The sequence below is a fragment of the Dermacentor silvarum genome, chromosome 5 (assembly GCF_013339745.2).
Source record: "Dermacentor silvarum isolate Dsil-2018 chromosome 5, BIME_Dsil_1.4, whole genome shotgun sequence".
NCBI lineage: Eukaryota > Metazoa > Arthropoda > Arachnida > Ixodida > Ixodidae > Dermacentor > Dermacentor silvarum.
The window spans coordinates 89047206-89075106 of record NC_051158.1 but is presented as its reverse complement, the minus strand read 5'-3'; the positions used below and the strand labels follow the sequence as shown (position 1 = coordinate 89075106).

The 27901-nt window shown below is 46.3% G+C and overlaps 1 protein-coding gene and 1 long non-coding RNA gene across 3 annotated transcripts in view; both read left to right on the top strand.

Moving 5' to 3' along the window:
• The window catches only part of LOC119453576 (neurofilament heavy polypeptide-like), a 512698-nt gene that overhangs the window by 133031 nt on the left and 351766 nt on the right, over nt 1-27901 (top strand). The window lies entirely within an intron of this gene.
• LOC125945888 (uncharacterized) lies at nt 719-5578 on the top strand. Of its 2 annotated transcripts, none has more exons than XR_007467192.1 (3): nt 719-898; nt 1323-1482; nt 5139-5578. It is a non-coding gene; the product is annotated as an uncharacterized LOC125945888 (long non-coding RNA). The 2 variants fall into 2 exon arrangements; XR_007467191.1 differs by lacking the exon at nt 5139-5578 and adding an exon at nt 4182-4576.

The window sequence follows — 27901 nt, the reverse complement described above, 5'->3', positions numbered from 1 at the left end:
AGCGCTAGCAAAGACGATAGTGAAGAAAGCGTAAGTTCACCCAAGTGTGTGTAAACCTGCCTTTCTTTGTTGTCGTCTCTGTTAGCTGTGTTCATGTCAAGTATGAATATACAGATTATTTTGAGCTTTCCAAGGTATTTATTTTGGACAACCTTGAATTAACATTGCTGCTGCTGCGAAATATTGATGACTGCAGATATCTTAAAAAAATTGTGCTGACTACTTGTCTTACCCATTCGTTCACTTGGTATGCCTGATGACATCTAAAACGTCTAAAATGTTCCTTGGTTCCTATTAAAGCTTCAGAAACACTGTTCTGCTTACTACAGGCTTATACGGTTAGCTTTATTGTAACTAAAGTATTCACACAATTTCCTCGCAGTTTCCAATCCAGCTGATAAACTTCCAAAGGCTTTCCAAAAGCTTGTTGAATGAGAAGCCGTAGGTTTGATGAAATCCAACAATGTACACAACCCTCCATACACTTAGTGGCCTATTTTGGGGCTCTAGGCAGCTTTTTCATTCATACGATATTTTGATATAGTAGTGATTCTTGTGCTTCGTATTAATCCTGAAGCACCCACACTTCACACACGTGGGATAATATGCCAGAGGCCGAGTTCGAATTATAGTATGTTATTGTTCCCAAATCTACATACATACCATGTGGTTAAGTACTCTCATTTTTTATATCTTTCAGCTTTTGAACAGCATATGATACGTCTTCTGAATGCGATTTATGCTGCACCAACAAGGGGACCTGTTAAACAAGCTCTGTGAAACCCTGCCAACCGACACAGTTTTACGACATAAAGTTCTTATAAACGAGCCATTCAGCCAGATGCAAACACTAATGGACTTTGACGAGGCCTTGAATGACAAGAAGAAGGAGATTTTGGTATGTATCCATCTACTTTTGTTTCTATCAGTCTATAATCCTATAAATTAGTGCCTTAATCTGAGAGCAAAACTTTTCAATGGCTAGAATGTCACTGTATTGCCTCAACCGTATTAAGATTATTTCATACAAGCGGAATCACAAATGTGGGTTTATGGGCAAGGGCATTAATATTTGTGTGCTTGTTTTGTATACCTTGGTTGTATTCTTTTTTGTATAGTTATCTGAGATAATCATTTGTGTCATAAAACGAACTAGCCTGAACAAATTCTTTTAAACAGCCATAAGGGGCATGTTGCATATAAATGGCGTTTGAAAACTATCATACCTTGGCTCATTATTTGCTGTCTTGAGGGTAAGTTAGTGTACACTGGCTTTGATATTGCTGCATCTGTATAGACACTCTTTCATTTGTAAACTGCAGGTCCAGGAGTTCTCACGACTGGGTGTTGCCGACGCAAGGTGGGCCACAAACATGATACTGGCTTACTGAATTAGTGATGAAGGTGCGTCCCAGTTCTCATGGGCAGGACGCAAAGGAAAGCGGAGCTTCGCTGAGATGAAGATCGCAAAAGCTGTTGCAGGTGAGGTGATAGTTTTACTTGCAATATTTGTAAATACTACACTGACCCCAATGCAAAAATGCCCGTGTGCTTGCGTTGTAATGCACGTTAAAGAACCTCAGGTGGTCAAAATTATTCTGGAGCCCTCTACTACAGCGTGCCTCATAATCGGAAGTAGTTTTGGCACGTAAAACCCCAGAAAAAGGAAATATACCGACCCTTTCAGTACATCAAGGCTACTTAATATTTCCTGTACTGTAAGATTGCTATTTTGCGTCGCGAACAGGCATGATCTCTGGCTATTAATTTTGTTGATTGGATATTCTAATGGCATCAACTAGCAGAATGTGTGCACACTTGTGCATCATTAATTTACCTTGGTAATAACTTCTTTTTATACCAAGCACTATCCATGCTAATGGTCCGTGGCAGACAATCTCTTTTCTTGACAATGTTAACAATAAACCTAGCAAGTCACTGGGAAGTGCTGTCACAAACATCTCAGCTGAATAATCCTGTACGTGCAGCAGAGAGCCAGGAATTTCCATTAGAACGCCTGCACTTCTTCAAAAATGATCACTGGTTTTTGCTTGTGTTATAAATTCAGGGTGTCCCAGGTATCATGCACCAAGATTTTAAAATATGCAAGTGCCACCTACCTAGAGAGAACCAAGGTAATGTTGTTTGCCTTAGCTTGAGGATGCTCAGATTATTTCTTGCATTCTGCCTAAATACATAATTACTCCTAATTAAATAATCAAGTTCTCAAATATATAATTACATGAAAAGTGTTCAAGAGAAAATTGTAAAGCACAATGAAAAACTCCCGATACAGCTTTCTGTTGCTCAATTATAAAAAGTGTTTTTGCAAGCGTGAAATAAGCCCGCAAATACACGCAAAATGGCCACGCGACTGCCACTCGAGGCACTTTTCATGTATTTGCGGGTTTCTTTTGCGCTGGGAAAAACACTTTTATACAGCACGTATTAACCAAGAGAAAGCTGTGTCTGCAATTTTTCATGTTGCACTACAATTTTATTGACACTTTTGACCCAATTATAATATTTGACAAATTGATTAACACTAATTATGTAATTGAGCAGAATGCAAAAAATAATCGTATCTCCAAGTGACGGCAAACAACATTACCTTGGTTCTGTTCAGCTACATGGCACTTGCATATTTTTAAACTTTAGTTCATAAGCAGAAGCAAAAAGACTCAACTTTGATAGCTTGATTTTGCCTCCTAGGGCTGGTGAACGGCACTCCGCTGGCACAATGCCTCACAGATATTCAGCAGTGGGCTATAACGGGTGAAGCTTGTATTATGTCACACTTAAAGGGGCCCTGAAACCCTTTTTTGAACAAATTAAAAAAAATTGCTGATATGTAAACGAGGCTCCTCTGTGCATGTGAGCCAAATATTTCACAGCATGCAGTAGGGAATTTACAATCCTGTGTCAGAAGCAGTGAACAGACGCTTGCTCACGCATCTGCAATGTCCTCATTGAAAGCTAATCGAAAGCAGATGGCTGACGAACTCCATTGGCTGATTTCATGATCACGAGAAGAGAGAAAGAGAGAGAAATAGAAGAGAGGAAAGGCAGGGAGGTTAACTAGACAAACGTCCGGTTAGCTACCCTGCACTGGAGGAAGGGGGTATAGGGATGAAAAGAGAGAGAAAAGAAATAGAGAGAACACAGTTTCGCGCGCGTTTGAAACTTTGCACGAAGTCTACAGACGGTCGCCAAGACCTGTCGACTTGAGGTAGTGCAACAATGCTTTTGTGGCTTTCTGTGCCATCGACGCATACGGCCATGGTCCAAGGATCTTCAATTTTGAAAATGGTCAAGAGTCCAGCCGGTTGAATGCTGTCCGGAGAGCTTCATGCTCGACGTCGAACTGGAGACAAATACAAAAGACATGTTCAATTGTTTCTCTGGCTCCACAAGAGTCGTACATGGGCGTATCCCCCATTGCAATGGGGAACAAATATTCCTTTGTAAATGCCACCCCGAGCCAGAGGCGGCACAATACTGTCGCCTCAGTTCGGGAAATGTTTGATGGAACTTGTAGCTTCAAGGATTGGTCAATTTTGTGGTGATGACACTTCGGGAGGTTAAGAGAAGACCATTATTTATGTGTCATAGCTTTAGTCACGATATGAGGTCTTCCTGCAGCGTCGGTCCTGGATAAAGGGATTGGGACTGGTCGGCCTTCTAGATGAGCAGACCAGGCGGCTTCGTCGGCGACGTCATTACCAGCAATGCTGCTATGTCCCGGTAGCCACTGAAATATAATTTCATGCCCTTTAGCGATAGCTTGATGGTGGTCTTATCTCATAAGCCAGCTGCTCATGAGTCCTGTGATAAATGGCAAAATGCAGACTCTGAAGTGCTGCCTTAGTATCACGAAAGATGACCCATTTCTAAGGTGTCTCTTGCAGGAGGTGTCGTACAGCAGCACGCAGGGCCGCAAGCTCTGCCACCGTTGATGTTGTCATGTGTGACAGTTTGAACTTGAGTGTGGTTTTTGTAGCCGGAATGACAATGGCACCTGAAGAGCTGGTAGATGAGACCGAACCATCGGTATAGATGTGTATTCGGTCGCCGTAGGTCTCATTCATTAATGGCAGCGTCATCTGTTTCAGAGCTATTCTTGGGTGATTGGCCTTCTTCTTTCCTCCCGGAATACTTAGGCGCCCCTGATGTTCTTGCAGGTACCACGAGGGGAATGAAGGCCTTGCTGCTGGGGTGTATCTTGGTGGAAGACAATCTGGATTGGTGACGATAACTTCAGAAAACGTGGAACGAGGTCTCTGCGAAGGCAAGAACGCCAAGTGTCGATCAGGGACGTGGGAAAGATGACAGATATGCGCCCTGAGACAATCCACTGCAACGCATGTTTGGATCGGATGATCTTTGGCGAGGACGATTGTTGCAGGTGTTGACGCGCAGTGAGGAAGTCCTAAGCAAATGCGCAATGCTTGGCCCTGTAAGCTCTCCAACGAACGAACATTTGACTTGCACGTATTGGACGACACTGGAAGGCTGTAGTGTAGGTATCCTAGAAATAGAGCACTGGACAACTGAAGCATGGCGCACACAGATGTGCCCCATGTATGCCCGACATGAATCTCAGTACCTGGGCAATCAGCGACAGTTTTTCTTCAATGATAGCGAGAATATTTTCAGTAATACATAATTGCTAACTTCAAGTTAAATAAATGAAAAGTATATGTCAGCGATCTCAATAAGAGGAAAACCCGTTCATCTTTGCACTACGTGTGACCTCCGAGATGGCAGTGGTTGGCTGCGTAGCGTAGTCTATCGCAGTCGCCATGGGGTGAACGAGCCCTTTTAAAAACCACGCCAGTCAACTTTTAGCCGGGGCATTGCCCCCTTTCCCCTTTCATTAAGAGCAGCGAAATGAGGTTTAAGTGCCTGACGTCACAGAATCAGCATTGATTGCTGTTAATGAAGGCACCATCAATAGCTTACTGAAAAATACTTTTGGGTAGGTGCCGTTTCAACCAAATTCAACCAAATTTGATAAATAAGTGAATATAACATTTGAATTTGTTATTTATAAATCTTCGCTGACTGTTCTCATATCTCCAGCTGCCAGGTGATGTAATCTGAAGTATTGTATTGTTTTGCACTTGATTGAATTTCAGCTGCAGTGAATCGGCTGCCGGACGGAACGACAGCTACTGTTGAGCCGCACATCGTCATGGCTGCACCATGCACCCGAGCGTTTTACAGCAAAGCTTTAAAAAGGCCTCATAAGTTCTGTATAGAAAATTGTCTGTCAAAATGTGTAAGTGGAAAAAACAATTCAATACAAAACACCACAGAAAATAATTCAATGCAAGACTCTTAAAGACATTACAGAGAAAACATATCTGTACGGACCGTATGAACAAATTGAGCAGGTTTCTCAAGTAGGTGTCATTACTGGGGTGTTTGTTACATATTGTACTTTTTTGCCACACTGTAATAAAGGATACTGGCATGACATTTCTGATTAATCATTTCTGACAACACTGTAGAAACTAAATTGAATCTGGCTGCATAAAGGATATTATATTAAATTTTCTAGGGTGCTGTGAGGTTTGACAGTATTTTTCTTGGTGTTTTGAGGTGTGAGCCCTTCATTTAAAGCGAGGAAAAACTAACATATTGTGTCAGTACCGTTTTAATTGTTCCATAATGTGGACTGTGTGCTGCTGGTATTTTTTATCTTGTACTTTATTGCAGTGAGGTGATCTGCTGATCACTTTTTACACTTAGCTAACAGTAACACTACACAATTGACAATTTTAATGTTTCATTGTGAAATTGAATTTGTAAACAATAGCACAATGAAGCTTGTTCTGTTCACAAGGAGCCTTCCATAATTTTGAAAGCGTGCTCACTTGAAGTTACGGAGTGTAGTTCACCAATTGCGCTGGCTAGTGTGCAGCGCACTTGATGTTGATAACGGCAACATTTATTTGTGTGCTTTGTAACATGCAAGTTTTTCGAAACCCTCGCGACAAAAGCGCCTCTTAATGTCCTAATAGTGTCATGTGAGCAAATGCTGCTTATTTATGTTTTTTCCACTTTTATGCATACCGTCATGCGTGCCTTAGGAACTACTGCCGGAGATAAGTTGTTACATCAGTTTCAATTGCATGCACGTACGTAGCGACATATTTGTGCATGTCGTGCACTTGAGTGCTTAGCTGGGTACGTCAGTCATTGAGCAGTGGAGAAGTTTTATACTTCTTGCTCAAGCATGTGGCGTTACAGGTTAATGTTCACCAAGTATTTGTTTTTTACCACTAGGTCATTAACGTTCAACAGTTTTGAATGTAAGCCACATGAGATCTCCTACCTGCCGTGTTTTACCTGCGGCTAGGTCATTCACTGCGGTATTTTTACATTTAACTGCATATCATGCTATGGCAAACTGTGTCATTTGTAATGACATTTAAGCTTGTTTTGTAACAGTGCCTAGTTGAGAACTTTTGTGATATTTCTCATTTTCACTTGTTAGTGTTCTCTAGTCCAGGTGTTTTAAAGCACATTATGCCACTCGTGTTTACTATCTACTTTTTGACTTCCTTTGCTGTCGAGTGATCCTCTTCTAGTCAGACAGTGTGCCAGGTCATGTTCATTGTGCCAGGCAATCATTCATGTTGGCATCATCTTTTGTTATGTTAATTCACTATTTACTAAAACTGCTCATACATGCACACATTATACATGTTTATTTCTGTGTTTTTACGATCAGTGATTCACCATTTTACCTTTCTTTAGTGAAAGCATACTGTGTGTTCAGTCACCCTTGCGGTTGCTTTCTCTGTGGTGAAGAGGCGTACCACTGGCCCATCTAGTCGCTGTATGCCATGTATTCAATATTTCATGTTCTTATAAAGTTAGGCCTTATTGTACGACAGTTGACTACTTGCGGTTGCCCTTACTAATAAAAGATTTTGTGCACCTTACTGTTTTAGAATGCTATGCCTCTAATTCATGATGTAAATGGTTGTTGACATGTGCATTCTTTATTGCATATGTAGAGCTAAACTCTGCACAAGCCAACAGTGCCTACATATATACCTGAAATGGTACAAAATCTCTAGTGATAAGGTTGCACTACATGCAGTAAATGCGCAGAAAAGATTGAAGATGACTGTGGCTAAAGAGGTGTATACCTTTTGTTTTTTTAAATGCCAATAATGTGTACAAGAACACTAGCAATAATCAGAATAATGTCACTCCTCATGGTGAGTTTTCATGCAAATTTCTGTACTTGCTCACGGGATTTTTCTGTTTATGTATATGTACTAGTCAGCCAGTGCTTATTCTATTTTTTATTTGTGTTGTGGCATGTAATTTGTAAGAGTGTATGCAATGCACTACTAAAGATGTCAAGTAAAAGTTAGGCAACCTGTTCATATGATTGCATGTTCCAGCGAGAGACAATCTAACCATTATATATGTCGTCGGTAACTAGTACTGATATGTCTAATGACTATTATAGTAAATAAGCAGCACAACACAACCAGCAAAATGAGGAGGGATAGGACAGGCTCTGACTGAGCCTAGAGCCTACACAGCAAGACGGTCACGCACAAAGAGAAAAAGCTTGGGTTTCTCGTTGAGAATATTGCTTGGAAATTCTAAATAAGTGTGCGTTATTTAAGTTGTTGCAGCTCCTGATGCATACATACTTGTATTTAAAAAATCAATTTCTGAATCGGCAGCTTTCCTTTTCATTCTTTGCTGATCACACAGGGACAATACAGATTTACAAAAAAATGCTACGAGGGCAGCAAATGTACCATTTTAGCAGAGGAGTTCCTAGGCGAGGCGGACATATTTTGCCTCTAATAGTGCGATTTTCAAAAGGACAGTTAACCAAAATTTGTTTTAACTCTTGATTAGTGCCTCGTGGCATTTCCGTAAATGTCAAACTTGGAAGCAGTCAAATCTGAATGTACCCTGAAGGGATTTCAATATCTCAATTTAGAAATTGAAAATCGGTTCGAATTCAAGAAATTCACTGTATATCAACACTCAGTGTAGGAAATATCGAGACCGAGCGCCACGGGAGCGCAGAAAAGGCAGCCCCATTATCGTATAGGATGCGACGAAAAGCGTAGTGATATTTGACACTGATCAAACGTTACGGACAGTCGCGGGAAATACTTATATGGCACAGTTTAAGCATCTGCGGTGACCTGCAGCATCGCTGTTTGCCGTGGTATTCCATCTATAAAATTTATTGGCATACTTCGTTACGGAAAGTTTCCATCTGATGTAGCGTTGAGGAGCTTTTGCTTTAGACATTGCCCGGATTAAGTGCATTAAAATTTGATGAATATCTTGAATTAGGGGCGATTTTAAAGATTTTTTCAATGTAGTGGTGCATTAAAATTTCACTGCAGTTTGTCATAAAACAACTGGCCCAAAGGCACTAATTTAAAAGGTAATTACAACAAATTTTAGTAATTCTAAAATGCGCAATAATATATCGCAAATAATGTCCGACTCACCTAATATAAGCTCTTCTACGAAAAAAGCCACATTCGCTATGCTCGACAGCTTTTTGAGGGGAAGTGCTACTCGAAATAAGTTTCTTTAGTGCACTAGAGATTTGAAAATACTGGTATTTATAGACATTTTGATGCAAATTTCTAACATGTAGTTTTTGTGTATCTGCTATATTGTTTTAGTTGTGTCCTACACAACTGCAACATATAGTGATCTTTGGAGACACGTCATTGTGTATAAAATTCGCACAAAGACCTAGTGCTGTAGCTTATTTAGCTTGTTGCAGACAGCAAAGGGCCGATATCTATCCAAACAGCATGTAAAATTGCTGTAACTATGCAAAAAAGTTAAAACACATTTTTTCACAATGCCATGAAATATTACCTTGTATTTTCGCAACTATTGCCGACAGGTATTGTAATTTTAAGTAGATATCAGCTTTCTACATATCGTGGAGAGTATGTATGCCAAATTTTGCTATTCTAGGACAATTATAGATATAAGTGCACAAGGTAATTCTCATGTGATTGTGAAAAAGATTAGTTAACGTTTACTAATCTTTCTCTTCATAGAGACATGCTGTTTGGATAGATATCTGCACTTTGCAGTCTACAAACAGCTAAAAAAGCTACAGCACAATGCATTTCGTGAAAATTTATGCACAAGGAAGTGCCTCCAAAGAGCGCTATATTTTGAAGTTGTGTATGACATAACTAAAAAAAATATAGCAGCTACATAACGACTAATGCCATGTTCGAAATCTACATAAAATGTCTCTGAATGGTAGTATTTTGAATTTCTAGTAAAATAACATTTTCGAGTAGCATTTCTCTTAATATCCGTAGAAGGTCCGCTACTTTGATGTCCCTATAATGTCCAAGGAGCACAAAACGTCCAGCCCCTGGCGTGCATTGGACGGTCGGACATCCCACGGACGACTGCTGGATGTCGTGAAATGTGACAACAAACATCCTTTTCACGTACTTGATGATGTCCGCCGGATCATCCCAGGATGTACAATTCCTTTACGCCTCATAGTCCTCCGGACATCCAATAGTACGTCCCGTCGATTTTCTCGTACGTCCTGCGGACTGTAACTAACGTCCGGGAACGTCATCCGGAGGATGTCGCATGGTTTTTTGTTGCCCAGTGGAGAGGAGCGCGCCACATTATCCCTTATACTACGCAAGCGAAACGCTTCCGACAGATGGCGACTCCCTAAGTCCTCGTCCCCAATAGCGTAAAAAGCTCTAGGTAGCCGACCGGCGTTCACATTCTATCGTGTACTTTCCGAATAGTCGGGCCGACTGTATGCGTTTGCTTTCTGGCGAGGTACTGTTTTTACAAATTTCAGAATTCCTGGCAGTGGCAGCAAGAGGCCTGTACGCTGTTTAAACCTGCTAGGATCTTCTTGCATGTTGGTTGTTTATATTTGCTGTTTAATGTAACAAAACACTCATGTTGGCCTACACAGCGGCTGCTCCTGGCACACTGGCTCTTTGATATTATTTACGTTTGAAGCACTCTTAGCTGTTGGTATTGCCCTCCCAAGATCAATTTTTTCTCTGCACAGGTAGCTGTGCTCATAAAGTGCCATGAACGACCTCGGCGATAGAGCCTGTGCGAATTACATGGAAGACATATCATCTGATTCTCGGCACATGATGCGCTATGAATGTTTAGGCGTTTTTCATTTGCTATGAAGTCTCAGTTTAGGTCATTTGCTCTTGCTATGGAGTCTCAGAGAAAACTTTAACTCCAAGGGCGAAGACTACAACAGATCTTGCAAATGCACACAGTGCGGAAAGGCTGAGTCGATACGCCATGTCTCAAGGGTGCTGATTATACTTCTGTCGCTGCTCTGCTTCTCGAGATGAATAGGAGGCTCGACGAGCTTGTACCTCTGAAAAAGATGGAAGGATCGGTCAAGCTCATGTTTGGCAAATACGACGGTGTCCTTGCAACGTAGCCAGACATGATGGCGAGATTAAATGCCTTACTGCCAATGTTTCAAACGGTCGAAAAAACAGGTGGCTCTGTCGCTGAACTGCAGCGCATTCCTTCTTCCGTAAGTGATCTCGAGTATCGGAACAGGTAGTTGAACATCGAGGTTCATAGCCTTTAGCATGTTCAATACGAATACCTGCTATCCGAAACGAGTGCTATCGCATCCAAGGTAAGTCTAGACATGCTGAATGGCCAATCAATATCTGCAATCCGCAGGCTGCCAGCCAGGGCGGATGAAATTTACGGAATCATCATACGTTTTACGAACCAGATGGTAAGAGATAAGTAGTTGAAAAAGAAAATCTTTTCCGACTGTTCAATCTAGCCTATATGTGATGGAGAACCTCACAACGAATGCTTTTGCTTGAGATTGCTAAGGAATGGGTGAAAGCAAATAATTTTCGTTTCGTCTGGCACCGTGGTGAAAATATCCTGATTAGGAAGGAAGAAGGTAATACTTCTCCTGTGGTAAAGAATGCAGCTCACCTTAACAGTTTCAAATGATGGGTCAACCTGCATGTCATCAGTTCACCATGTCTAGTGCAGATTGGGTATTTCCTACAGAGTTTCATTATTACATAGGCTTGGAACACAGTCTGTTCACTAAATACTTTCATTTAAAATGTCAGTCTGCTATAAGCTAAGTTAATGAGCTAGATGTGTCCTTTAGTAGCCATAATTTTCAATTTGACTACATTATGTTATCTGAGACCTGGTACAACCATAGTTCTCTTATTTGGCATTTGCCTGACTATCAATGTTTCAATTAATTCAGGGCCACCTCTCGTGGTGGTGGCATTAGCTTACTTGCTCGCGACAATAATAATAGTTCATCTAATAATTCTCATGTGTTACCGATCATCACGATCATTACGTTTATGCATCGTTTTCTCGTACACCGGGTGGGAATATCCAGCATTTCTGGTTTCCTCGGAAACTTCTTTATATAAGTTTCTATGTATAACGTCATATGGGGTGGCGAAATTAAAATTGATATGTTAGCTGACACTCGCTTGATTCGGGAATTTCATATCTTGCTTCAGTCGCATGGATGCTCAAGTGTTATCTGCGTTCCAACGCGAGTAACCTATGTGGCGTTCACTTGCCTGGATCTCTTTATAACTAATATTTCTATGGCCATAACAAAGGCCGGCGTTCATTCGTGAACCCTGAGCGACCACATGCCCAATTTTTTCTGTCTGAAACGATGCACCAAAATCAAAGGACATCGTCTTTAACCCAGCGAACTGATTACTATAAATCGTGTAGAATCTTTTTGTACTAAGATCAGTTTACTAAATTGGAGCGATGTATGTGCCACACAGTATGCTGAATTAGCATATGAGGAATTTCTGCGGGTTTTCAGCGCGTGTTACCCAGAAAACTTTCCTCTGCGAACGAAACGCAAGCGCTTTTCGCAAATTCGCAAACCATGGATCACGGATGTCCTGTTCCGTAAAATAAAGTTGAAGAGCATGCTCTTTAGTATAACTGATGTGCACACATTTAAACATTACCCTAATAAGCTAACAAACGAGCTTCGCAAAGCTAAAACATCTTATGATTATGAATATATCAAATCTTGTCAAAATGATAGTCGTAAAACTTTGAAAAGCAAAATATTATGCTAAATCGAGCGTCGTCATCATATACAACTATTGATTTTTTAAAGACGGCATTAGTAATCCGCATCAAGTGCTACCCGATTGTTTTAATAATTATTTTACCAGTGCAAGCTGCCATATCTGTAGATAGAAATGCCTACCGCTGTGTTCAGGTCAGATGCCCCGATAGAGTTTCCTTAAATCCTACTTCAAAATCTGGATTCACTTATTTTTAAAGTTGCGTAATGGTACATCGTGTGACATTGTTGGTGTACAGATTACACCTGAAAAACACCTCTGAGACATTATCGCACCTGTTTTAGTATAAGTTTACAACATCTTGTGGGGTATGTCCTGCCAAAATGCAGATCGCTAAAGTACTCGAACCGGTCAAAAGGATAATAAACTGCGATGTCTAATTACAGGCCTATTTCCATTTTCCAACATTTAGAAAAGGACTTGAGAAAATAACATGGTCGCATAAATGCGTTGGCTTATGGAAGGCATGTTCGCTAAGACACTGTTGCAATTTCAGCAGGAGGAAGGCATCCATGCTTTTATTTAAACGAGCAATTGTGCCGTAGGTTTAAGCTTCACGAAAAAAAAAAAACTCTGCGACGACCTAACAAAACGAAGAAAAAGTGTCACCGCAGGGGTACACAGAACGAGAAAACTCATCGGCATCTTCGTCAGCCCTGGTGACAGCCAGGCAAATAAAGCCCAAGACGGCGAGCAGCTCCAAGAACTTCATGTCTGGGCGCGGAGCTGTTCCCTAATCTATCTTTGTATATACGAAGGGGACTGGTTAGACTATTGTCCAATGAATGCGGACCTGCCTCAGCGAACTCAACGCCAACTCTTTGGTCTCCCTGCGCGCACTCGCTTGCCTACACGTTTTATGGGACGAGACACCTCGGGTACGCGGAGACGGTGAATGCTTCCAGCAAGGCTGTCGTACGTTGATGTGACCTGTGACTATGAGAAAGGCGCGATGAAGTAGGCGCATCCCAATGCGTCCTTTTATATTGATCACATCCATCTTTATGTTCATCACGTACCACCGTTAACACGACGACAAAGTCGATATCCCAAGAGAGATACGAGACAAGATCCAAGTAGCACCGGTACCAAGGAACATGCACCAACCTTACAACCGGGGACGCAGAAAAGCCAGGGCCATAACACTGCTACGGAAATATCACAACGACAAAAAAAGCACGATTCACAGACGTAGCTGGCTACCCGGATAGCCGACAATTCGCAGTGGCAGTCATCAACATCGACGGTAAAGCTACACACACAGGCAGTATCAACACGAAACAACCCGGAACGGCCGAGGAAGTGGCCATTGCCTTTGCTATTTCTGATATAGAAACCCAAGATACCCTGAGCGACTCGCGCACAGCAGTCCGAAATTATGCCAAGGGAATAATTTGGCCGGAAGATTTCCGGATTCTCCAAAGCAGAACTCAAGCTCGGGAGACCCCTGTCACCGTGATCTGGTTCCCCGCCCACATGGGCGCAATCTGTCCTAAACGTACCAACCTTAACGATACAAACTCCGCTGAACGTGACATAATTGACCGTTACGGAACAACTCTCGCGGTTGACGCAGACAAGACAGGCTAACGAGCTACAATGAAATAAATAAGGCCTTTTATCGGGCGCGACGAAGTTTCACTCCGCCTAACAACAAGTTACCCGCCGTGATTGCTCAGTGGCTATGGTGTTGGGCTGATGAGCTCGAGGTCGCGGCATCGAATCCCGGCCACGGTGGCCACATTTCAATGGGAGCGAAATGCGAAAACACCCGTGTATTTAGATTTAGGTGCACGTTAAGAACCCCAGGTGGTCGAAATTATTCCGGAGTCCCACACTACGGCGTGCCTCATAATAAGATCGTGGTTTTGGCACGTAAAACCCCATTGTGTATGTAATGTGCCTAGCAACAATTTATGTAGAGTCCAAGCTAACACCTGGCGGCAGCTACAGACTGACACTTATCCAAACTTGTTAGCGCATCATAGATTCTACCCTGAGATCTATCCCGACAGCACCTGCAAAGTCTGCGCCAGAGAATCTGCTACACTAAAACACATGCTCTGGGAATGTGAGGTATAGACTAAGGCATAATTCCCGATGTTCTCTCAGTGCTCGAGGTGGGGGATGCCTTGTACAGGTCCAAGCTCGCGGACCAAATTTGAGCCGTCCAGCAGGCCCGCGAAGCGGCAACTAGGCAATGCCTGTACGTCCCGACGTGGGAGACCTGAGCTCGGGTCATCAGTCTGCAGGACACTTATTCAAGGTTTTTACCAACCGACCAAATCTTTATTTTCATCTTCGCCGCTCATTAACACGTCTGGCACAAGCCAGCATTACAAAACCGGCGAGTCTACATGGCGCCAGTACCCGACAGTCGTGGGCGGGGCCAGACTCGCAGTAGCCGGCGGCGTTCAGACAATTCTCGTGCGAGGCACCGGATGGAACTTTTTTTTTTATGACGCCAAAATAAGCATTCGAGTGCGTGTTATACAGATGGCATTTTTCTGCATAGCGCGTACATGCGTACGCTCTTGCAATTTTTTTATAGCATTGCGCGAACGTCGAGCACACGGCGTGTCAGCTGTCTTGTATAGCGGCGAGGGGCGTCGGTATAGGCGAAAGTATGCGCGGATGTACAGGGTGATTTCCAGCTCAGATGTATTCTAAGAATAGTCGACAGCAGGGGCGAGTTGGTACGGATTCATCGTTTTGAACAAACTGCGCAGTGGGAAAGAAGTGAGACAGACGAGCGTGGACTAACAACTGATTTATTGAAAACACGTAATACACCTAAAATAATGTCCAGCCTAGGTGACGTGTAACCATCAACGTTAACAGCATAGCAAGAAAAACCTTTAGATAAAACCTTAAAAAAACTGCCTGCATGTGGAAGGGCACGGAAGTCAACGGTATCGCGGGGAACATAGGTACAGCCGCAGCGGAAATAGATTAGCACAAGCAACCGATCAGATAAATTGCAACAGGCGACGCTGTTCTTCCCTAGCACGCCGAAAAGGAGAATGTCTTTTTGAAACATGAATCATGTGGCACTTTCGATGCTTTAGATACCAGTGTGCACGGGAACAGGACCACCGCGTGCAGCAATTTCTCAGCTCCGGTCATCGGCCAATTGTGCTAACTTTTCCCTTAGCAGCTGTACGCATACTCCATGTCAGATGTATTCTGCAGTTCCGTTCGCTTCAGCAGTGCCCCTCGCCGCTACAAGACTTCGTGCACGCCGCGCGGTCGACGCTCACGCAATATTGACACGTGTACTTATTTATCCTCTTCCCGGGGACTGCATTTCACCCACTAATAACTTTAAGTTATCGCTCAGCGGAAGGCACGCCTGCATGATTGGAACATACTCAAAATGTTATCGATGGTTCTATCCGCTGCCTGCTGTCACCGAAGCTTGAGTAATCTGATTGTATGCGCGACTGAAATTGTGCAGTACTTTCTGGAAGACACACGGGAGCCAGCGATAACTCTGGACCTGTCGATGACTCATGTATAAAAACCATCGCCCTTGACCGGCGTATAAGGATTTTACATGTTCGCCGCTATCGCTGTGCTTTGAGAGTAACTTGCTTTTGTGGGCACAAGTTTGCCGAATAAAGAGTTCGTTTTCATTCACAGTTTCGTTACTGTGTTCATGACCATCACTACCACATGATAATATAGCCTCGTAGGCGGTTGCAACCGCTCTTTGTACGTTAGTGTCACGCAAAAGTACCTCCGGCCCCCTGCACACCACAATCTGCACCCGAGGGGACTTTTCGAGCAAGTAACCTACACCGTTCCCTAAGCGTTGGGTTAGTCCTGACCCTTTTTTCTTTTAGCCCGTCCTTTAGCCCCGCCTGATACTACCACAAGGTTGCATCTCTGTGCATCATCTGCGAGCTTTTCTCTATCGCGCGATATGACAGAGCCCAATGTCTGCCCTCAGAAGGTCCCTACCACCACTTTATTGTCACAATTGCCTCTGAGCTTCTCGTCAGATCTTTGTCGCTGGCGATTATCCCGTGTTCACTCTCTCCTACTGACGAGGCCTCTTCCTGCCTCCCCTGGTCCTCCTTTGCTTCGCCACTTGGATTTGGCATGGGGCTTTCACGCCATGCCACATTTCGCCATGCCAATCCTTTCCCTTTGTGGTACAGCTTCAAGGCAGGGGTACCTCTGTCCAGCTGCCGAAACCGCACTCGATTTCCTCTGCATTGCCATTCTTCCACTCGTCTACGTTGAGCATGGACGAAGGAAAAAGCGGAGGAGAGGACCTAGCCCCTCCGCTTGCAAGAAGAAAAGTGTGGAGGAAGTCACGTAGCATTTTTTGATGTAGTGGCTATGTTGTCGAGGCACAATAGCGGTTTTGCTATGGTAGTGTGTGCTCATGCGTGTGCAGCCTCATAGGTCTCGTACCATGGCAAAGTGGCATGTGTGCAAGATTGCATTAGAGTCCGTGTTTTGTTCGGCTGCGTTAACTCGACCGTTCTCTGCCGGCTGTTGTTGTGGCCAGGTGGTACTGGAAGAAGTGAAAAGCTTGAAAAGAGCGCGCTGGCAACGCCCTACATTACGTTACACCCCTAGGACAAAGGAGGATCTGTGAATATATTTCTCGTTTTCAGTGGATTCATGCTAACATGTGATCACAGACTGAAACCGCTATGCTTCAGAATATGTAGGATAAACGTCTTGCAGGTCAGCGACATCTGTGCTGTGTTGCTGCTTTTGACAGTAGACGATACATTTGTGGCACGTGAAACAACCATGCGGAAGGATGAGAAAGAAGCGGTTGTCCTACACTCTAAAAACAGTTGCACCCTTTGGGGTGCATTTTTGCCACACAACAATAATCGTCATCTGTCTTGCTTGCGTTTCCTATATTGAAAACTCTGCACTTGCTACTTTCCTGTCGAGAACGCCGTGTCACGCTGATAACGCTCTAGTCGTTCGTGACCGAGAAGTGCCGGGCGCACAGCGTTAAAGAAAGTTAAGCCACGCAAGTCAGATGACGATTATTGTTCTGTGGCAAAAATACGCACCAAAGGGTGCAACTGTTTTTAGAGTGTAAGTAATTAGACACAAACCCTCCTTCCGCATATATCTGTGTGCTCCAGGGCCGCCAGTACTGTTCAGTACAGCTCCAAGGATACCATAGAACTTTGTTTCTTCGAAGCTTAATTCACCCACCTCGTGAGAACAATAAACCTTGGACCGCAGTCCGCGTACTTAAACGCGTGACGACGTTCTCTGCTGGCTTCTTTATCGGCACGCTGTGGCTCGTCACATCTCCGTGGTACGCGGCCGTTGGAAACTTTTCAGTAATGCAAAACGATTCGTATACGGCCACGATCAGTATACGTGTTTGTTTTAACGCGACAGCGTTAAGGGCCCCGTGTCCCAGAAAATCCGGCGTTGGCGTGGATATCGGCGTCCATGGCGGAAAAAATCATCCCCGACCACCCCGCCCGCGCAGGCCCTCATCGCGGTGCAAGGCTTTGGTGAACAAAAATTGAATTTCTCACAGTGACATTCGTAAGCAAAATGGTAAAGTACAACTTAACCATAACCTACAGACATGGTGGCGGCGGATTGTAGTTTGAATGTACGAGAAAACATAATTCTGTTGCGAGGTAACTGAAACACAAACCCCTTTTCTAGAATATCTACCATACCAACACGACGCGCTCGGATAATTTACTTACGAAAATGCTATCCAGATGGCGCTCGCATCCTCGGCCAGTCAAATTGGGACGTTGCCTGCCTAATGCGTTTTGGACACGCGCGCGCGTCGGGGCAAAGCGAACAATTAATAGAAAAAGGTGATAGGGCCTTCGCATTTTAATATAGGACGACTTATATTGCCCCTGAAAAAACGTCTTCCCAGCAATGCATTTCTGTTTAAAGGTGAAGCCAACTTTAAGGAGATGGGTGTAAGCTTGATCTTTGTAAGCTGGCTTTCCCACGTTCTGTGTTGTGGTGAAGCCCACTGAAACAAAATGTGATGCGAACGGGGCCCGACAATGCTATCGTGTTCCACTCTTCTTCTTTCTGGGGTTTTACGTGCCAAAACCAGTTCTGCGCTTAAAGGTGAAGCTTAAGCGTCCTCCAATTTTTTATAAACTGCAGATTCGCTAGCGATAGATCCCGATGTGCGTAAAGTTTGCGGGCCTGGTCGCTCGAGGCACTTTGCGTTATTAGCGGGCTTCTTTCATGCTCGGAAAAACATTTTTATGTAGCACCTACTGAGCAACAGAAAGCTGTATCGGCAGTTTTTCATGTTGCTCTACAATTTTCTCATTGATACTTTGACAATTAGGGCAGTACTTCACGAGTTAGATAATTAATTACAATTAGCTAATTGAATCTCAGCAACGAAAAAATTACTGGCGGCTACTCCACTGTAGTGGCAACAATACGCACTAGGTTTGCTTCGCGTAACGTCTTTTCGTTTTTTAAATCGTGCTGCGTGATAGCTGGGACACCCTATATATATATATATATATATATATATATATATATATATATAGGGTGTCCCAGCTATCACGCTGCATGATTTAAAAAACGGAACGACGTTACGCGTTATATATATATATATATATATATATATATATATATATATATATATATATTGAAAGGGGGATGTATTGAGACTCGTCCGAGGGATCGCAAGTAGCTTTGTAGGCACAGTCCTAGCTGTTGGCATCCGTAGCTCGAGCTCGGGTCTCGCGCCGAAGCGATGGCAATGCCCACGGCGCCTACATGCATATTCCCCACTACAATTTCCCCCGCTGCAAAGGTGAGCCATCCTGGCGACCTAAGGTGATGACACGATGAGGGGGTCGTGGTACGGCTTCAGGCGGCTGATGTGAACCGTCTCGCGGCCGCGGCGGCGCTTGTCCGAAGACGGTGTCACCGGTTCGACCACGTAGTTGACAGGTGATGTACATTCGACGATCCGGTACGGACCCTGATATTTTGGAGCAAGCTTTGGGCTAAGGCCTGGAGATTGGAATGGCAGCCGAAGCCAAACGTGAGAATCCACGGCGAAGGACTGTGTTGGCTGATCGTGGTCGCGGCGATCTTGTGTTCACATTCACATCGGATGCCTTGGGTATCCGATGTGAATGAGCGAGCCAGTTGACGGCACTCTTCAGCATGTCGAGCAACTTCTGAAAGCGGGGTGAATTCAGAGGCGTCCGGGTGATACGGAAGTACGGTGTCAAGGGTAGAGGATGGTTCACGTCCATAAAGAAGAAAAAATGGGGAGAAGCCTGTGGTAGCCTGAGTGGCGGTATTGTACGCGTAAGTCACAAAAGGGAGGACGTCATCCCAATTGGAATGATCCGACGCAACGTACATTGTGAGCATGTCACCAAGAGTGCGGTTGAACCGTTCCGTTAGACCGTTAGTCTGTGGGTGATACGCCGTAGTGGTGCGGTGAATAGTGCGGCACGCTGCCAGTAGCTCATTAATAACGTCCGACAAGAAGACGCGGCCTCGGTCGCTGAGCAGCTCTCGCTGTGCGCCGTGCCGTAAAATGAAATGCCGTAAGAGGAACGCTGCGACATCGCGAGCAGCAGCCGAAGCAAGAGCAGCAGTTTCGGCGTATCTTGTTAGGTGGTCTACTGCGACAATTATCCAACGATTGCCGTGAGCAGTGCATGGAAGGGGCCCATAAAGGTCGATCCCGACTCGGTCAAAAGGACGTGCAGGACACGGTAAAGGTTGCAGTGGGCCTGCCGTATGAGGAGTTGTCTTGCGTCGCTGACAGGCTGCACATGACCAAATGTATTTGCGCACATAAGAATACATGCCTCTCCAGTAGTACCGCTGGCGGAGCCGCTCGTACGTTTTCAGGACGCCAGCATGTGCTTGTTGTGGGTCGGCGTGGAAATAAGTGCATATGTCGGAACGCAAATGGCGAGGGATGACGAGCAGCCATTTGCGACCGTCTGGCTGATAGTTCCGGCGGTACAAGATGGCGTTCCGCAGCACAAAATGGGTGGCTTGGCGGCGAAGGGCTCGAGGGCATGTATCCGTTGAAGAAGTAGTTAGAATGTCAATGAGAGACGCAATCCACGGATCCTTTCTCTGTTCAGAAGGCATGTCAGAAACAGTAAGCGCAGCAACCGGGCAGTCCGTGGATGCGGGTTGCGTGTCGTCGGATCGCACGGGTGACCGGGAGAGGGCATCCGCGTCAGAATGTTGACGCCCGGAGCGATAGATGACGCGAATGTCAAATTCCTGGAGTCGAAGAGCCCAACGTCCAAGACGCCCCGACGGGTCTTTCAGTGACGCAAGCCAGCACAGCGCGTGGTGGTCTGTCACAACGTCAAAGGGATGGCCATAGAAGTAAGGGCGAAATTTGCTTAAAGCCCAAACTATAGCCAGACACTCTTTTTCTGTTACAGAGTAATTGGTTTCTGCCTTTGTGAGGGCACGACTAGCGTAGGCAACCACATATTCCGGGAAGCCTGGCTTGCGTTGCGCAAGGACGGCTTCAAGACCAACGCCGCTGGCGTCCGTGTGAACTTCGGTCGGAGCACTCGGGTCGTAGTGACGGAGAATGGGCGGTGAGGTAAGTAGACGACGCAGAGTGATGAAGGCTTGTTCACATGCCGGAGTCCAATCACGAAGGTCACCAGGCCCAGCAAGGAGCTTCGTCAGAGGTGCGACGATGCAGGCGAAATTGCGCACAAAGCGACGAAAATAAGAGCAGAGACCGACAAAACTTCTGAGCTCTTTCACTGTAGTCGGCCGCGGAAATTCTGCGACAGCACGAAGCTTGTCAGGGTCGGGGCGGACGCCGTCTTTGGAAACGACGTGACCAAGTATGGTCAACTGGCGGGCTGCGAAGCGGCACTTTTTCAAGTTAAATTGAAGGCCAGCGGTGGCAAGGCAAGTCAGAACTTCGCGTAGACGAGTGAGGTGAGTTGTGAAATCAGGGGAGAAAACTACTACGTCGTCTAAGTAGCACAAACACGTCTTCCATTTGAGGTCTCGCAAAAGATTGTCCATCATTCTTTCGAATGTCGCAGGTGCATTGCATAGGCCGAATGGCATCACCGTAAATTCATACAGGCCGTCAGGCGTAATGAAAGCTGTCTTCCAGCGGTCGGACTCATCCATCGGGACTTGCCAATAACCCGATCGCAAGTCCAAAGAAGAAAAGAATTCGGCACCATGTAGACAATCCAGGGCGTCATCTATACGCGGTAGAGGGTAGACATCTTTTCGTGTAATCTTGTTAAGGCGACGATAGTCCACACAGAAACGAATCGAGCCATCTTTTTTCTTAACCAGTACCACGGGAGACGACTAAGGACTACATGAAGGTCTGATAACGCCACGTTCAAGCATGTCCGAAACTTGCTCTGTAATGACACGACGCTCGGTGGATGACACGCGGTACGGTCGCTGGCGTAATGGTGCGTGTCGCCCCGTATCAATGTGGTGAGAAACGGTACTTGTGCGGCCTAATGACGCTTGGTTCAAGTCAAAAGAGGCGTGAAAGTCAGTTAAAAGGGTAAGTAGGTGCTCACGTTGTGTCGGGTCGAGGTCATCGGCAATAGAGCGACAAAAAACATCTGGTGAGATCGGGTCAGATGGGACATGGGGCGTCAGTGCTGCTACGTTAGTTGTAGCCTGGTCGTCGGCAGCAGGGAAAGACACAATAACGTCATCGTCCACAGTCTGGATGGTGCCAATAGTGTCGCCACAGCGCAAAGCCAAAACGTGCGAATTTGGGTTAGAAACCAGTATTTCCGCAGCACCATGGTGAACCGTGAGGAGGGCGAAAGGCAACGATATAGGGTGGCGGCGACTGAAGATGGGAGCGGGTTTGAACAAGACCGTTGCGTCGGCAAGCGATGTGCATGAAAGAGGGACAAATACAGCACTGTGTGGAGGAAGGTCAGTATCTGAAGCTACACAGATCCTGCTAACATCAGGAACTTGCAAGTCGTGAGTTGGCAAATCGCACAGGACGGAGAACTGAACCTCAGCACGTGCACAGTCAATGACGGCATGATGGCGCGACAGAAAATCCCAGCCGAGAATCACATCGTGGGAGCAACAGGTTAGCACAAAGAATTCAATCGAGTACAAAATGTCTCGAATCAGCACCCTGGCAGTGCACATAGCGACGGGCTGAACTTGTTGAGCGGTGGCTGTTCGAAGCGATATTACCGAAGGCGTCATGGTCACTTTACGTAATAAACGGCAAAGCTTTTCGCTAATCACGGATATGGTGGCACCTGTATCGACGAGCGCAAAAGATTTGATGCCATCCACTGACACTTCAATAACGTTAGCGGGGGAGAAGCGAGGACTTCGATTTTCCGACGACGACGCAGTTCGTGCCTCAGGAACTGCGGAAATCAGTTTTCCGCCTCAGTACTGGCGCTGGGCCGACGACGCATAGGTGAGAGGGAGCGGCGGCGAGGGGAAGGCGAGCGACGAGCACCAAAGGGCTGGTACTCCGGAGCTGGTACGTCATCAGCAACGTAGACTTCCGGTGGCGGCTGTTGTGGCATACGAAATGGTCGGAATCCGTAGTTGGGGGCTCGCGTGGTGCCCATGAAGGCCGGGAAACGCCGGCGGCAGAAGCGCGCTACATGTCCCGGGGTGCCGCAGGCGTAGCATATGGGGCGGTTATCAGCAGTGCGCCAAGGATTTGTATCCTGCTGTTGTGCACCGAAGAAGTGAGCCGCCGGCTGCCGAGGCAAAGGCGCAGGAGAGAACAGCGGCGGGCGAGGCGCTGAAGGCGGAGGATAGAACACCGGTAGGCGAGGAGCCCGTGCAGCCGCCTCAGCATACGTCAGAGGTGCGGCCACAGGAGCCGGCTGAGACGAAGATGGAAGAGCTTCGGTCACTTGCTCTTGAATCATCTGCCGGATCGCTGGAGCCAAAGAGTGAGAAGGCTTCTCCGTGGTCGGCAAAATGGAGAGCTGTCGCGCAACCTCATCCCGCACAAATTCTTTTATCTGAGTCAGCAAAGTTGTCTGGTTGTCGCCAATAACCAATGCTGCTAGCGAATCTTCCGTGGGTGTTGGGCGTCGAGCTAAGATGCGTTGTTTCCGTAGCTCGTCAAAACTTTGGCACAAGTTGATGACGTCAGCCACAGTACGCGGATCCTTCGCTAACAACATTTGAAAGGCGTCCTCATCAATGCCTTTCATAATGTGTTTTATCTTGTCCTGTTCAGCCATTGACGAATTCACCCGCCTACACAGGTCAATGACATCTTCGATATAGCTGGTGAACGTTTCACCGTGAAGTTGCGCGCGCCCACGTAGGCGTTGTTCAGCGCGAAGCTTGCGCACAGCGGGACGCCCGAACACTTCTGCAAAACTGGTCTTGAATGCAGTCCATGTGGTGAAATCGTGTGCGTGGTTTCGGAACCAGAGGTTCGCGACGCCGGTAAGGTAAAACAACACGTTATGCAACTTGCTGGCGTCGTCCCACTTATTGTGCCGGCTTACCAGCTCGTACGATGACAACCAATCCTCCACGTCATGATCATCGGTGCCGCTAAAGACGGCAGGATCACGCTGGCGCAACACACCAGAAATGATGACCGCTGGAGGCGGAGGTGTATCTTCCTGGGCGGTGTCGTCAGACATGGTCGTAGCAGTGGGGAGCGTCCGGCTTCGGAGTTCCAGTTTTCGAGGTTACCCAGCACTTCCACCAAATGAAAGGGGGATTTATTGAGACTCGTCCGAGGGATCGCAAGTAGCTTTGTAGGCACAGTCCTAGCTGTTGGCATCCGTAGCTCGAGCTCGGGTCTCGCGCCGAAGCGATGGCAATGCCCACGGCGCCTACATGCATATTACCCACTACAATATATATATATATATATATATATATATATATATATATATATATATTGTGGGCGGCTATTCGGCCCGAGTAATGCTTACATCCTATGCAGCCACCAGCGTCGTGGCCCCCATCTCTTCGCTGGTCTGGTCTACGTGGGGAAGATGTGGAGGACAGGCTGGACGACTACGAGCGAGTAAGTTCCGCTAATCGTTGGGACGGCCCCCACAAGCTCTGCCACGTCTCCTTCTACCTGACGGGTGTGGCGAAGACATGGTTCTTCAACCACGAGATAGACTTTACTGACTGTGCTGCCTTCAAGCAGCAGCTCCGCCAAGTAATTGGTATAATTGGTACACCAGCGGTTAGTTCTACCATCGCAATGAAACTTTCGATACTCGCCAACAGCAGCCAGTCGAGTCTTACATATTGTATATCGAGGATGTTCTGGCGCTTTGCCACTGTGTGAGTTCATCTATGCCAGTGTCACACAAAGTACGCTACATTCTGAAAGGCATTAGATCAGTCGCCTTCAATGGGCTTGCTATTAAGAACCCCACCATCATCACCACGTGTCAGCGCCTGGTCGAACTTGAGTCTGTTCGCCTGCAGCCAGACGTTGGCGAATATTCTCCTACGGCGCACCCATACCTGCGTATCATGGTAAGAGCTATGATACGCGAAGTATTACAACCAATGGGCTTGTCACCGTCGGTGTGCCCCAGTCCGCCTTCTGGCGCGACCTTGCGTGACGTCATCAGGGATGAACTGGCGCCCTTTACCTGTTCTGCGCGCGTGCAACCCTCCGTCTCTCGTCGCCTGCCAACGCACGCGGAAGTTGCTGCTACGCCTCCAGGCAACGTCAACTCAACGGTGCCGCTAACAACGTACGCCTCGGCTGCTGCCGCGCTTCCAGTGAACATCCCGTCAATGCCACCCGAGCTTTCATCGGCCCATCTGACTGCACTGACGTCCCGGAGCTCCAAGCACCCTGTACTACCCGCCTTGGTGTCCGTCACGTCCCATGTGCTATTACGGCGGCTATCGCACCCTTATTTCACTTTTCTGCCGCAAGCGCCAGCAGGACGACCGTCGGGGATACGACATCTCTGAATGCAACTATTCCACTGAAGCCTCTTCCCAAACCCGATGTTTCTCTTCACCTCGGCTCCGCTCTACATCTCCGCTCGCATCGACTGAAGACCGAAGAAGTGCACTTACTGTTCAGCCAGACGCCGTTCGCCTTCGCCCTTCTGCCGCTCAACGTCACCACTACGGCGCGTCTCACTCAACTCTAACGTTCGTCCGGAAAACTAAGCGATGCAGTTTTCGGAGGACAAACTGCATATGTCAACAGGACTGAAATTCCTCCAGCACGCCCGTCCAATATGCTTTCGGTGTTTGTCCAAGGGCTGCCCGTCGACGCTTTGGTGAACACAGCTGCGACAATTTCCGTTATCCATGCTGATTTATGTTCCCGCCTGAGGAAAGTCACGACGCCATGCGATGGACCGACGCTTGTTGCAGCCCAAGGGGACACTGTTCGTCCTTCCGCTCTCTGTACAGCCCGTGTCTTGACCGATGATATCCTGCACCGTATACAATTAGCTGTGCTCTCCCCGTGCGCTCATAAACTTATTTCAGGGTGGGATTTTGGCTCTTCGGCTTCCGCTTCTGCAATGTGTTGTGCATCTTACGGACACCGACTACTTACTTGGGGAAGACACTTACACGCCGTTGCGCCTGAACGCTGCGTAAGATACCGAACGGCCTCCCGACCAACAGCAAATTGTTACCATTATGTAAACAATATTTACCATGGTGACGTATTGGTCTCGCCCCGTTGCCATTGCCTATTCCCGCTGCCTTCCCGTTGCCTTACGGCTTTTATAAACTAATTGATTCATTAAAACTTACTTCATCATCTGGTGTCGATGAAATAAATGTCAAGATGCTGAAAAGACTAAAACAAATGTGAGCGCTATTTTATGTGCTACTTTTCAGCTGTCATTGTCATCAGGAGTGGTGCCGGAAGACTGGAGAGTAGACAAGATTGTTACAGTCCCCAAAAAAGGTCCTCCATCGTTGTGCACTAGTTATCGTCCCATTTCACTGACCAGTGTTTGTTGCAAACTAATTAAACATGTTATTTACTCTCAGATCATAAACTTTTTAGTATCCAATAACCTATTTCATCCTGCTCAACATGGCTTCCGCAAAGAATCTCATGTGATACTCAACTAGCTTTATTCATGATCTAAGTTCTAACTTCGACATGAACGTACCTGTAGATGCCATTTTCTTTGAATTTGAAAAGGCATTTAACAAAGTTCCACACCAACGGCTGCTCCTAAAACTTTACCCTCTCAATATTAATCCATTTGTACTAGACTGGATATGTAGATTTCTCACTAACCGTCAGCAGACCAAAATCGCGCTATCAGCAACAGTCCAAAATCGCGCTACAAGGTTCATCCATTCTTCTTATTCGTATGACGCCGGTGTTTCAGCTTCGAAAAGGAAATCTTCGATATCGCCTCTCTCAGTTCACCGTCGCATAGTCACTCTACTGTACTACAAGTTCTATTACTCATCACTTAATTGTGCACCTTACATCATGCCAGCATCGTACATTTCTCACCGCACCAGCCACACCCTTCAAGCTTTTCGTTCAAGGGTCCGAACTGTTACTTTTCAGCTTCCTTCTTTCCCCGTGCAGCTAAAGATTGGAACAGCCTTCCCCAACATATCGTCGACATCACTTATGCATCAATATTCGCTGAAATTTTAAATAACCTGTACATAAACACATATGGCAATCCACCCCTTATGTAACACCCCCACGTGGGGTCTTTAAGGAAATAAAATGAATTTAAATGAAGCAGTTCGTAAAATTTATGTAGGGAGAGGAGATTGGGAAATGTGTTTGTTTGGAGTTGGCGGAGTGCCACCTCTTCCTCTCGCGAGCACGACAGCGGCGGCGGACCCATGGTGTTTCTAGCTCGTGTATAGTGTAATAATACGTCTCTGTATGTGAGTGGGGAGCCCACCTGATCTGGACTCCGATCCTCGTCATGCCGGGCAGCTCGGAGGGTAATTTCTCGAGCGACCGCGTGTGCGCGGTCATTACCCGGCAGTGAGGCATGGCCAGGAGTCCAGAACAAGTGGATCCGTTGTGGGGCAGATGTGTCTGTGTTTGGTGACTGGTGTAGGATGTGGAGAGCCGCCTTGGAGAAGCCGCGTCCCGTCAAAAAGGCGCGGCATGCCTGCTGGGAATCGGTAAGGACATACACCTCCCCAGAAATCTGGAGAGCATGTCGCACAGCAAGCGCTACTCCAAGGACTTCTGCGTGTCCAGTTGCAGAACCCCGTAGGGAGGAGGCCGTAATAAATGTTTCAGCGCCATCCAGCACTACCGCGGAATACCCGTTGTGGCACCGAGCAGCATCCGTGTATAGGGTATTTGTCTCAGGGATGTCACCGAGCATGCGCAACAGGTACCGTACACGGGCGCGCCGGCGTCCTGCGTCACGCTCAGGATGCATGTTTCGTGGTAGTGGGTGCACCTATAAGGCTGTACGGACCCAAGTCGGAATAGTAATGGCGATGTCTTCATCATAATTGTGCAAAACTGGATGTCCCAATCTCGAGAGCAGGTGCCGCCCAGTGGGTGTGAGCAAAAGACGTTGTCTTTGACTGGCCCACTGAGCTTCCAATAACTCGCCGAGAGTGTTATGCGTCCATAGGGCTAGCAGACGTTTCGTGGCGGTGTAGTGTGGGAGGCCGTGGGCGAGCTCGGTCGCTTTTCGCAGCATTATGTCGACCCGTATCTGCTCCGACTGCGTAAGTCTGTGGAAGGGAAGGTGGTAAGTAATGTGACTGATCACACAGGCCTCCACCAGGCGCAGTAGGTCCCGTTC